At 39.2% G+C, this 11,449-nt stretch overlaps 1 protein-coding gene across 3 annotated transcripts in view; it reads left to right on the top strand.

The window, feature by feature from the left end:
* Nucleotides 1-231: 231 nt before the first annotated feature.
* LOC104264009 (neuroserpin) overlaps nt 232-11,449 on the top strand; it is a 54,446-nt gene continuing 43,228 nt past the window's right edge. For 2 of the 3 annotated variants that reach the window (XM_059822640.1, XM_059822642.1), the window contains exon 1: nt 232-295. The gene's annotated coding sequence lies outside the window, so the exon portion shown is untranslated. Of the gene's footprint in view, nt 296-779; nt 803-11,449 lie in introns of those variants that run through there. The other variant, XM_059822641.1, reaches the window with a different exon arrangement.

Raw genomic sequence — 11,449 nt, 5'->3', positions numbered from 1 at the left:
CTCCTGGGGTTTGTAGTCCGCCAGCCGCGACTACAAGCCCCACAATGCCACGCGGCACCCGGCGCCCGTCCTCGGGGCGGAGGCGGAGACAGGCGGGGGAGAAGGAGGCGGGCGTGCCCAATCGGAACGCGGGGCCGGAGGGTGAGGGCGGAGCCTCCGCGGGGCGGGGCGGTGAGACTACCCAGGCGTTGGCGGCGGGGGCAGCACAACCGCGGCGGAGCGCGGAGCGGCAGTTGGACCGGCGGGCAGCGGGCGGGGGTTTGGTGACAGCAGCACCAGCACCAGCACCGGGCCGGTGAGTGCGCTTGTCCCTTCGCTGCTGGCGGTAGTGGGGGTCTGCGCTGGGCGGTGGCTCCGGTTTATGTCTTAAATGGAGTGAAGCTTTTCTATCGCCCTCTTCGGCACGCGTGTCCGGGGGGCGGTAGCGGCTGTGGGGAGGAGCGCCTGCCCGCGCGGGGGCCGCGGGTGGGAGCGCTGGCACGCCCCGGGCTCGCGCCGCGCGGGAAGGCGCTGCCGCGGCGTTCCGTTATTGCCTGAGGGGAGGCAGGCTGCGCCCGCCTGAGGGGAGGCTGCGCCCGCCTGAGGGGAGAGGAGGCGTTTGGGGACGGCGGTGCTTCCCCGCTGGTAGGAGAACTTAAGAGGGGGGTAAAAACAAACGCCAAACCCCTTCAGGTGTTCGGTCACCCTTTGTCTCTCCACCTGCCGGCAGCGGCGGGGAGGAGACCGCTCCCGCCCCCGAGGAGCCGAGGCGTCCTCGGCCCCGCTCGCCAGCACCAGCACTTCGTTCTGAAGTTACACTGTGGTAAGTGTTGCAGCAATAGTTCTTAAAAACTCGTCCGTGCCGAAGAAGGTGATGTCATGCAGGTCTGTGTGGCTTTTCTGGTCGCTACCCGCCCGGAGCTGGGCTTCTAAAGCCCTTTTTTGAGGGGTTTCTCTCCTGCGTGGCACAGTTGTTCTGTGAATTGGTTCAGTGCTCTGCAGACTATGTGTACACGGAGTATTTTGTCTTTTAGCTATTAAAAAATTTAAGTAAACTTGTGTATTATTTGTCGAGCTAATTGTGTTACTGGAAAGCCTTAAGATTTAAAGTTTTAAATGATATTTAAAATGAGCTCAACTGTTGAAGTGCTAACTCAGTTTTGGATTTGTATCTGCATTTCTGATGCACCACTATTAAAACTCGCTTTTTAAAAAAAATACTGATCAGTATTACCTAATGTTAATAAGACACATGAATTCCAATGCAAACATATGAGTGAACAGCTAAAGCATTAAACTTGTCGAACGTTGGCTGTAACTTCTTGCAGCAGTGAGGATGGCAAAGTGGGAAGACTTTGATATCTGTCTGTAGGAACAGGCAGATCATGTGCACATATCCATGTGTGTTACCGGTCCCCATCACCTTCACATAGGTAAGCAAGAACACTAGGGGAGAAAGAAGAAAAATAAAGTATAACAATCCAGGTGTTTTTTTATGTGTGCTGAATTTTCTCCTCCCCACACCACCCTGTTTTATTTTAATCAGATCTATGTATGATCTCATATATGAAATACTCCACACATCTTGGTATTAAAGGGCTGCTTAAGTACACTTGCGTAGTGTGTATGAATTGTGTATTATTAATCACCTACTATCTCTGATTCCCCAATTCTTGTCTCCTCATTTTTGATGTGGTCGGTACTTCAGTCTAATGTAAAATGATGCTATTCTGCTTAGGTGAGGGATGTTTACCAAAATGTCATAGCACAGATTGAGGCAAATGCATGTCTACGGTATTTTATCCTTCAGTGAAATTAGTATGTTTTAAAGTAAAGGTATAAAGCTGCGGTCCTACCGGTGGTAACACTTAAAATAGAATATGCTGTCTCCCTCCATCAATTTTTTTGATACTTTTCCAGATTCTGGGGGGGGGTTTGGTTTTTTTTTTAGGGATTGTGTTTTGGTTTGTTTTTTTTTTTAAAGTGAGGTCTTGGACCAGTTTCATACTTTCCTATTTTTATGTTCATTGTATTTTTCAGAATTGTTGTGGCTTGTTTGAGTGTGACGAGGAATAATTGTCAAGGAGGTGAGGGAGGGAGGAGGAATGGTTTTTGGCTTTTTCCTTAAGGTGTGGGTTGTCTACAGAATTACACAGGGCAACTTAAGAGGTAATACAAGGTGAAGGCTTGTGGCAGTGTTAAGTTTGCTATTAAATGCAGTTATGAGTTCCAAAATTTATCTTCACAAGACTTTCCATCCTATGTATCCACATTCTTAAGTCAAGTTTCAGATTGAGTTTGGGTTTTTAAATTTGCTTTGACTTTTTCTCCCGATCTACCATTTTCCGTGAATGATTTGTTCACACGTATGTGAAAGTATTCATGAAGCTGTCAGTCATCTACTTCCATATTCATTGTTGAAACCACACAATACCCCGTATGTATGTCTGTTGGCCTCCTGAACACCGTAGCCACAGCACTGCCAGCTCAAGTTGATTCAAAAAATGACCTGGGATTAATGCACCTCTGAGCTGCTGGTGACTGGTGTGGTGTGTTTCTGTGCTCGTTCTTAAGACTTGGGTCTCTTGCTACTTCCTCTCATCTTTTCCCCTCATATGGAAGAATGTGTATATATTCATATGCTGTAGAGGAGCGTGTGTCTGTGAACACTACATTGTTGCGATAACTCTTTTGAAATTTATTCTGTAGATGTAAATGTCATGTTTATGTGTAGTTTAATTAAACTTCTAATCTCACGTATCACAAAATGTAGCAGGGGAGAGGAGTTAGTACTGGTAGGATTTTTCACATCCAGATCTAGCTACTCTTAGCTTTTTAAAGTCCTTTTCAACTAACACATCTAATTTTTTTTGTCAAAATTTCGAATTTGTTTTTTGGTTGCTCGTCATCCATGAAGACACATTTTTGGTGTGGCTGAATACCTTTTAAAATAATTTCTGACAATCCGTGTTCTGTGTAGGCAATATGTTATTCTGTCCTTGTGAAACACAGGCTGAATATGTATTAATATAGGGTACATCTGAATATGTATTAATATAGGGTACATTTGTCCTATACACTGTCTTTAGGCTGTGCTCACCTTCATTATGCTGTGTGTTCAAAATAATGTTAAAAATTGATGCATAGACATGGCTTTAAAAATTAATGCCTGATTATTTTATGTACACTTGCGTATCCCTGATAGGGTCAGTCTGTCTGGTTGCGTGTCAGTATAATGGGCAGATGGTAGGGAAAGACGTCTATATAGTCAACTGTGATTAGTGATAACATTGTATTTTTTTCTCAAATACATGAAAGACCAGAGTAGTTAAATTTGGAAATATCTTTAAAATTTTGGGGGTTTAATTTGTGTCTTTTGAGTGCTGTTAGTCTTGTGAAGTGGATGACAAAAGGTTAGCAGAACTTGAGGTGGAAATAATGTAACATGCATTCCTGCAGGAGGAAAGGAGATACTTTCTGAATCTTGAATGATTGACTTGACATAACACATTTTCTTTAAATTTCTTTGTAAAATTGTGCTGGAGATAATGAAGCTATCCACTTCAAGACAAACAAATGAAAAAAACCCCCACAATTAAATAATAAGGGTAAAGTTACGGACTTACTTTCCCTCTGTACTTGGTATTTAAAGCGATACAAGATGACAGGGATGTAAGTAATCTGCATCAATCACATTAGGAATATATGTATTTTTTTATAGTGTAAATAGCTTAGTATAGTCATTAGAAAGGGGGTTTATGTTGGAGAAGGTCTGTAACAACACAGTACTGTCAGAATTCAAGTAGGATGAATTCCTGTATGAAATCTCTTCAATGTCCCGACTTCACTGAATGAATGCCATGTCATCTTTTTTAATTTTCTCTCCCCAAAATTCTATTTCTAAAAAGGTAATTACATATTGTACTAAACATAAATGTGAAAAGATAATACGTGCATTTTGCTACTAAGTAATGCTACACTACATTGTGTTATTCTAAAACTAAAAGCTTCAATTTATTTTTTTCTATTAGTCTCGTACACATGCACGCACTCTGCTGTTTGTTGATCCCTCAGCCCAGCCAAAATCAGAGGTACGTGTGCAAAGTTGTCTGGTGACTCCGCATTTAAAACCAGCAAATCTTCCTTGTGGTGGGGTCACTGCCTGGCTTCGCTGGGCTGTGCAACAGTAGTGTTCTTTTCTGCCTGTTTGCGTTTTGAGTAGTTCTGAATAGCATCTCGTTTGGTGGCCTTAATAAAGTCTGTATGATAAAGAATTGTTCTTATGTGGTGTGATTAAAATATCAACTGTAAGGTCATGTTCTGCTTTGTTTAATATATTTCAAAGCAAATGATTATGAAAACTGCAGACTGTGGCTAATGTGATAAAAGCTGCATGAGATATCTGCATCCTTTTTGGTCTTTTAGAGTCATTGCAAAGCAGCTGTAGCTATGAGATGGGAAAGGAGAAAATTTCATATTGATACAAGCTAATGAGTTAAATATGTGTCTGGCTTTTGGGTTAATAAGATTTGACCTCCTGTGTTGTAAAGGATTTTTGGTTTAGTTGAATGTTTAAATATTATGATAATTCTTGAGAAATATTTTTTCAGACCTGGAGACTATTCTTTCAGGAAGAATCAATAATGACAAGTAATATTCCAGCTAGAAGTTGTTAAACAATGTGGTTATATTCAGTTTTAACTAAATAGCTAGCCTATTAATTGGAAGACGTCTTTCCAATTATTTATGTACTTCAGCCCTGCAGTTTTTCACCATTACCATTACATCTAAACAAATAATTGCTTAATAATGTAAAGCATTTCTCATCTGCTGTGTATGTCTGACAAATCTAAACTCATGATGACTTGATGGGGCTAATGGACAATTGGCTTCTTCTAGAAAGATCAATTCTGTCAGAATTGAAACTGAAACTGTACCATGTGTGTGGTGGGATTTCTTAAATATACAAAACCAAGCACTTGTTAGCTAGGAATGATCTCTCCAAACCTCAGAAGAACTTCAGTTCCTGTGCTCTTCTGTTTTCATCTATTTTTGTCATCCATGTTTCTGTATGTGCAGTGGGTTTCAGGGACTTCCTCATCTGAGAAGAGAGAACTATCATTTCCTTTCTAACTTTTTTGAACAACATATTTAAGGTTTTGTTTTGCTTTTGGAATTCTGACTGAATTCTGAGAATTTTGCTTAGATGCCACAGGAAAGCAAACGCTTGACTTGCCTTTGCAATAAGATAATATGCCCAAACACTTGCTCACTAGTTGCATTTTGCATCTGGTGCTTTGTGAGCAGCGATGCCATTCGAGCCCTTGATTCTTCTGTAAAAGTTTGCAGCAAGCTGGAGAACTGGGACATCTACTTTTCAACTTTTTTTTTTTTTAACTGACCTTGGCATGTCAAAGTAATGTTAGGAGCATGGGTACTTTGCTAAAGACAACCTGTCTGAACTCCTCACGATCACTTAGCCACTGGAGATTGCCTCCTTCCTTGACAGTATAGCACGACATCGTTTTTCAGTAACTGTTTCTATGTCTGAGGTAATGTTCACTGCCCCAGTTTTCCCCTTCTCACTTATGTAAGTTGTAGTTAGAAAGAAAATAGGTTTAAAGATTTAAGACATCTTTTTTTAATTTGTACACTAAAACTGCCCTTTTTAAATGCTTTTCTTTCTACATTTAATTTAAAACAGTTCTTGGAACATTTGATGATTGTGTATTTCACATAGCAGTTTGAGTTCACTGAAGCAACTCATGTTTTCTTTCTCAGATATCTTTTTTTCAAAAGAAGCGTTTGCTCTACTTTCAAAACTATTTAAAGCTATTAATCAAAATGTAAGACAACACAAACAGCTTACTGAAATATCAGGTCTTCAACTTGAGATCCTGTTAATGTAAAGGAAAGATGCCTAGGTCCCTACCCAAATTGCTGTTGAGTATATGTAAAGCCTGTAGGTGAACGATAACCTTTTCATCTGCAAAGAGAAATATGAGAAGTGGGAGGAAGAAGAGAGGGAAGCCAAGTTATTTTTACTGTAAATATGTCAGTTTATTGACTTGTTAATTTCAGATTTATTCAAAAAAGCAGGAGGAGGAAACAGTAATGTCTGCCAAAAACAAAGTAATTAGTGGGAGTTGAAAGATGTCTAATGATTCTTACAAGTACTAAAGAGGAATAAACTAGTCTCTTATTAAACTGGATATGGACTTTCAAACACTGTAGTAATTCTATTTTGTCTTTAAAAGCATGTGCACTTACATATGGTGAATAAAACCCCCTTTAATAAAGTAACATTGTTTATTCACAGTAATGTTACAGGCAGCAGGTGTTTTTGTTATTAAAAAAAAAGTAAAAAACCAAAGCTGACTCCACGCATCTAAAATAAAGGTTCAGATGATATTTGACAAAGCTGATGTTTGAGTTGAAGATGACAGAAGAGACTTTTATTTTAATGCTTAATGTGTCTGCTACACCTCTGTGGTCTAGCGTGAAAAATAAGATCTTGTTTCACGACTGCATGCGCTATGGACCATCATCTTTTTTTTTCTTGTCCTGCGACTCTGGCTGTGATTAGTCCAGTCACAGAATTCATGAACACATCTGTGCTCCCAGTTCTCTCCATCCAAAGATGCTATTAGTGGCGGTCTGCAAATTGAGGAGCTGGGAAGAAGAGGACAGCAGTGTCTGAGAATCTCGTAAGAGAAGTAAGGCAAGGATTTGAAAAGAGCAACCATCTAGCACATACCATGTAACCCTAGGAGATGCAGAGCTGAACTCTTTTAATTCGACACTGTTTTGGTCTTTGGTTGCTATGATTTCATTTTCATCGTGCAGTAATATTGATGTAAGTATCACAGGATAGGGGTTATGTGTTGTTGGTAACTTGATAGTAGTGAAGGTCTGGAAGGGATGTTTTGCCTTTGCCTTAGGTCATTCCTCTGCATCAGAACTGGGCCTTCCCTCTTCATCTGCTTGCCTGGTTTATCAGTCTCGCTCAGCACCCAGGCCTAATCGTAGAGATCTCCCTCTACATGCTCTAGCATTTCCTCTGCTATGCCCGTGGTGCTCTGTGCTCCTGCAGCCCGCATACAAATCTTTGCTTCTTTTAATCTCCAAGGGGCATTGCCCATCTCCTTACTTCTGTCGTCTGAAAATGCCATTGCAAGGAAGTAGAACTGTGAGAAGTACTAGCTGTGGCTTTCTTTTTAGAGTAAGCATGAGTAGTTTATTACTACCAGTTGAAACAGAAAATAACAGTAGTCTGTGAAATATCCCACTCCCATGTGAACTTGTCCAGAAGTGGGGTTTTTTTAAAAATTTTTTCTTTAAGCCAGAGATAAGAGAATGGCTGATGAACAACTTCTTCCCATATCTCCCCTTGCCCCTCATCTGACAAACTCAGGTGTGTAAAGAGCATCTCTGAATACCTATTGGGAATTCAGCAAGACATGAGGTAACAGTCTTAATAGAAGGATGATGCGTGATAGGATTAACAACGTTTGTGGTGCTTTGTAGCTGTAAGTGTTCTCATTCTTCCTGGGGCAGGTTCTGAAGTCTCGTGTGCCCTGCATGCCTGAATGTAGCTCCTGAATTCACTGTCACCTGTGTGGCCACTGCATGCTACAGCCATGCTTGTTCTCAATTTCCTGTAGGAGAGTGCCTTTGATTAGTCCTCCCCAGCATCTCTGAGGCATAGAAAATGTCATGGTAGCACAAGAACCCATGTGGATTTTAGAGCTGTTGGAGTCGTCACTTGCACAGAAACCACTTGGCGTCATCTGTAGCTGGCAGTTTCCATCTGCTCTCCCTACCGTGCATGTGTTGAAATACTAAAGAAAGCAGAGTATTAGATCTATGAGGAGATACCAAGAAAAACAAATATCAGAAAAACAAGCAAGCAGAAATGTCTAATTACGGGGGATATGGAGCAGTGGGGCCTATAGAGAAGATACCCATGGAAGTGAGTAAGAAATAAATTGACTGTAAGTAGATTTATTTTGAGGGGATGATATGCATGAAGCGAAAAATGCCATTGGTAATTTTTCATATACAAATGTGAGGGAGGAAAATGTACATAGAACATCAAAACACAGTACACTTGTGAATTTGACATAACTGATACCACGTCTTCATAGATGAAGTGACAGCAAAATACCCTTTAGCTTCAAGAGGACAAACTTCCACTCAGTTGCAATGAAAATAAATTCTTGAAGTGTTGGAAGCATATTGCTCAACAAGAACAGTAGCATATCTTGTATTTGGAAGGAGAGGAAAGCAACATAAATTCAAATCTGCATATAAGAATTGTTACCAGGAGCTAGGTCTAACAGCATATCATCTTTACCCATAGTGAAAGCCGTGTGGAGGCAGGTGTATGATAATATGTGTTCCCACTGTGTGTCATTTCAGGATTGGTAGAGACTAATTGAATTGGTATTCACCATCCTTTCCTAATCCTTATCTATGTAATTATCCTATCTTTGAGTTATTACGTAATTCCTTGAATTGTAGGAGAATGTAGAAGAATCTCCAGAAATATTGCTGAAACACCAAGAGAGCAAGGACAAAATAGAATTTTTGCTTTCAAGGGCTCTAGGATTGTCGTGGGAGCTCAGAGAAGCTAACAGCAGTGGATAGGATAGTTTTAAAGGAAGAAGAAAAAAGCTTACTTGGTTTTAGATCCTCGGGTAGTGGACAAGTCATTTAATCTATACTTAACCTGCGTTTCTCCACTATAAAATGAAAACAGACTCTTCCTGCTCATAAAATAAAATCCAGTAATGAGTGTGAGGCATCTGGATATTAGTTCATTAAAAGGTAAAGGTCTATTTGAACGTGATTAATACTTTTAACAACCTTAATGTATTGTATATAAGCCATGTAGGCAACTAGGTGGTCATATAATTCATCAGGCATGGCAGTCTTTGCTATCCTAGAGCAGCTTGGTATAGATTTTTAGAGATATTAGATCGTTCATATTACTTACTCTAAGGATAAATGGTAACATTTATCATAGACTTCCCGTTTTTATTTTGTAAATCTTTCAATACAATGATTGAATAACACTTCGAAAGCTAACAATTGCAAATCCTAGATATTGTTTGAATTGTAGAGGTATTTTGCACTGCCCTGATCAAAGTACCAAATATCAATAGACTTACACAACACATAAATGTTAGAGTACAGCATTCATTTAGAAAATATTTGGGATAATGTATCATTCACTCATCAAAAAATTCAGTGTTGAGTTGAATTTCAGTCAAGGCTGGGAAAGTACTTTATATCCTTTTGAAACAAGAAATTGTACCATCACTGAAGTCTTGCAAGGTTGTGCATAGACAGGAAACAGCATATTAACATGAAATTTCCATCTTGTTTCACGCTTAAATGGAGTAGATCTGAAGTCAGTTCATTCAACAAAACAGCAATTTGAAACTACTTTACAGAGCTCACTTGAGGCAACGTGCTTTTGCTAGTTCACTTTAAATGTGGATTCTGGAGAGTACTGAAGATTTTTTCATATTTAAATTACCACTAGTTTTACTTTCTTACATTTTACCTGGCTGACTAGAGAAATAAATTTTTCTGACTGTCTTCTAGCTTATACAAAATATAATTAATTAAGACATGCTATACTTTCTCCCCAGAGTCAAAGTATAGTGTTCAGCTGGCTGACTTGCATGAATAATCCATCACTGTGAATCATTAATTTAGAAGACAAGGTATGGTAATTGATGTCTTTATGCAAGCTACAGAAATGCTTAGGGAAATCACTTATTTTTCTTGTTGGTACATTTTTAGATTTGCTTTAGAATATTTCTAGGCCTGAGCAGTGTTGGGCTGTAGCCTCTGGAACAGATTCACCTGAGATTAACTGTTCCTGTGGGAATGTGATCTTTTTCTTGGTTTTGAGTGAAAATCTGAATATTTTTATTCTGAAAAACTATTACAGTCGTAAGACTTAACCTTGGGCTAATCTTGTGCGCATATGCTGGATGAACCCCTCTTTAAGTTTTGAAAGTTTCTAGTAAAGAGGCCTGGCATAATGATAGTAGCAGTAGCCTTTATGTGGTAAAAATGCCTTTCAAAAATCATGACAGGGATTGCATGCACTAGTATATACTGTGTGGGTTGGTATTTAGACCTTCCTATATTCTGATATGTTGGAAGTGATTACCTGATGAGTTGATAGCATGTTTCTGTATCAAACTAAGCATATGAAAGGCTGTTGATATGTATATTTTATTGGAAGACTTACGCTTGAAGATAATTTTGCACACAATTTACGAAGTTTGCTTGTATGTTAAATGATACTGTAACCATCATGTCTGTATGGCAAGAAAAGTTACCAATTTTGTTTCCTTTTCACTCATAATTGAAATGTTAGGGTTTACTAGTCTACAGTGATACATACCAATGTACAATTATTTTATCTGTCTTCAAAACAAGAAAGATGCAGCTAGGTCAGTATTTGAATGGGAGCCGACAGCTTGGTGGTATTTCAGTAGCAGTTCAGAAGCGGAATGTCAATAACCTGTAAGAGGCATCAGGTTGCTGAGGTAGAAACACCAAGTGGCAATGGTTTTTGTATTATTACAGATCAAAGTAGTTTCAGCCTTTTTTTCTTTTATTGCCAGTCTCTTATATTTGAAAATAAAACTTCTATTCTATCTCTAAATTCCTCCTGTATCAGTAACCAAAGATGTTTGTCTTCAGTTTGAATCTTTCAACTTTGTACATTGTATTGCAGTTGCAGAAAGGTTATGAACTCCTCCTCAAATAGGCTTTACATTTTTCATTACATAAAAAGAATTTTATGAACTTAGGAAAGGTTTTTAATGCATACATGCAGATTTCATATATGCAAAATATGCTAGAATTAAAGTCTTTCAATTGACTTTAATGGGTGTTGGACTAGATGTACGTAAAACGGTGGTGTTTTCTATTCCATAGAAGAAACTTCCTAAATACTTCTCATGTGTTCAGTAACTGAAATGCAAAGTGGATCGTTTCTACATATAGTCTGTAAGTTGCAACGATTCTGAAAACAAGCAGTCATATGGTTTTTTGTGCTCTTTTTTTTTTTACCCTGGAATATTTACCTCCCATTTAGGCACCAAAATAGAGGCTTGTTATCGCATGTGCTTGGCTGCTTCTGTTTGTTCTCAGCTGAGCCCTGGTGTTCTGCACTCTCAGAAATCCAGCCCCGAATTTTGACATTATATATAGGAACAAAAAGAGAACATGTTCACAATAAACTGGCATTTAAGCTAAATTCAAATAGGCTTTGCCGTTTTGGTTCAATTTCATAAGGCATTAGAAGTATCGTATTGCTGGCAGCTTCAGTTATTGAAAAATGGTAATCACAACTTCTATAAAAGTAAGATCAATCATGTTTATTAATGCTTCCTGTGGACATACAGTGACTTGGTCCTGGGACATCAAATATATAATTGAG

Source organism: Gavia stellata, chromosome 11 (genome assembly GCF_030936135.1).
Source record: "Gavia stellata isolate bGavSte3 chromosome 11, bGavSte3.hap2, whole genome shotgun sequence".
Lineage (NCBI taxonomy): Eukaryota > Metazoa > Chordata > Aves > Gaviiformes > Gaviidae > Gavia > Gavia stellata.
Note: the sequence above shows the minus strand (reverse complement) of the source record. Positions and strands in the feature narration are given on the sequence as shown.